This window comes from Jaculus jaculus, chromosome 12 (genome assembly GCF_020740685.1).
Source record: "Jaculus jaculus isolate mJacJac1 chromosome 12, mJacJac1.mat.Y.cur, whole genome shotgun sequence".
Taxonomy (NCBI): Eukaryota; Metazoa; Chordata; class Mammalia; order Rodentia; family Dipodidae; genus Jaculus; species Jaculus jaculus.
The window spans coordinates 14,759,320-14,761,564 of NC_059113.1; positions in this window are offsets into that span (position 1 = coordinate 14,759,320).

Genomic DNA, 2,245 nt, shown 5'->3' on the forward strand with positions numbered 1-2,245 from the left:
TTTATTTATTTGAGAGCGACAGACACAGAGAGAAAGACAGATAGAGGGAGAGAGAGGGAATGGGCGCGCCAGGGCTTCCAGCCTCTGCAAACAAACTCCAGATGCGTGCACCCGCTTGTGCATCTGGCTAACGTGGGACCTGGGGAACCGAGCCTCGAACCGGGGTCCTTAGGCTTCACAGGCAAGTGCTTAACCGCTAAGCCATCTCTCCAGCCCAAAACTTTATTTCTTAAAGAGACATCTTTTATGTTGACCCATAAGTACACACATGTACAATGTTTCTCAAATAGTCTACTCTGTTAGAAAATGATGGTTGATACTCTACTAGGTTTATTTCATGATCAATTACATACTGAGCTATTACCCAAATAAACACCCCCTAAGCTACAAAAAATGGAGAAACAAATCATTCAGCTCTACTCTGTCCAAAGTTTTAGAATCATTTCGCCAAGTTTTTTTTTTTTTTTTTTTTTTTTTTTGAGGTAGAGACTTTCTTTAGCCCAGGCCGACCTGGAACCCACTAGGGAGTCCCAGGCTGGCCTCAAAGTCACAGTGATCTTCCTATCTCTGCCCTCCCAAGTGCTGGGATTAAAGGCATGCACCACCATGCCTGGATCCAAGTGTTTTTGGATCTCATACTTATTCGTACTCATCTTAAGACCCAAACTACTCAGCCCAGAATTTTGTTCTATGTATTCTGCTCATGGAAATCTATCTTTGACCTCATGAGTTTCTTCAGTTTAAGTCAAGTAGTAGACTTCCCCAAATAAAAATTAATATTTGGACTTGACCTCCTGAACCATTATTAGATCTTAAAAAAAGACACAAGACCTCAATTTGACTTAGTCCTGTGGGTTCCTTACATTAAACTATTAAAGCACAATAGTATACTTTTTCTTTACTTGACAAAATCAAGGGTTAAACTTGATGATCTCCCATGAACCTTCTATATGGTGGGAAGTCTTGGGAGTGGTATAGAAATCAGTAATGTGTGGCTTATTTGATGCTCTCTAGGAGCTATTTTCAGTCATAAGCATGAAGCTATCCTACTGTTCTGGGAATTCATGGATTATTCCATGTGGCTTGTTGTAATGTAGAAGGTTCAGGGCTTCTTCTCATTTTATTTTATTTTATTTGTTGTTGTTGTTATAATTTAGAAACAGACTTTGGCATGAGCCTTGCCATTTTGTTTATTTAAGCAAGCATAATAATTATGGAAGCAAAATACAAAACAACAATGACCCTATATAAATATGAGTGTAAATGTACAGCTTTCTTAGTTCGTCTTGGGTTTCAGCCAAAGCGTCACCACAGCTGGGAATGCAAGCGCTTAGTCCCGGTGTTCTGGGTACTTCTGAAGCTGATGCTTTGCCACAGCTCTGCACGAAGCCGGGAAACAGAATCAGGAGACCCATGTGCTCCGGAGACTAGGGACTTCTCATCAGACTCCAGCGGGAATCCTTTCTGCTGCGTGTTTGTGAATATAGTGAGCCTTTTAGCTTTTAGAAGAAACTTAACTCCCATCAGTGTTTACCAGATCCTAGAAGTTGAGGTGTAAGTCAAGGGATGGTTTCCCCAGATTTATGCATAAAGCAAATATTCACAATGCTCCCAGTCTCTGTTTCTGCTGTCCCATGGTAGTCAGGTTTTCATGGGCTTCCTTTCTTTTCACTTGGAATTTAGAGATCAACTAACTTTGCTTACCTTACATTGTGGATGCCAGGTCTCTTGATACTGCCGTGGAAAGATGGTTTAAACACAACTCTTTCTTGCAGAGAATGTTGATATAGGAGTCATGAAAGCAACAGATTCGAAGTGGCATTTGAATGAATAAAAACTTACAAGAAAAACTGGGAAAGATTTAAATGAGCCAAATCTCTAGGAGACATTGCTGCAAGTGTAGACACATACTTTCAGGAGAGCTGAGAATTGGGTAATGTTTATCTACTTACTTTTTTTCAAAGCTTTCAAGGGACAGGAATGGGGTAAGTCTAAGCGGCCATTAGGCTTCTGAGACCAGAGCTATGGAGTGATGCAATGCTGCCACAGGGACACATCAGTGAGAGTTCAGAGGAACTGGCCTTGTGATTTCAACTGTAATGCAGACCAAAGCTAAATGTGCAAAGAATGCCTTTTACCACCAATATAATCACAGCAAGCCATCTCAAAAGTTATCTGTTGTTCTGATTTTTAAGTCTTCCTTTTAAGACATGGTTTAGACCTCCATTTCTGTTTCTCATCTGCA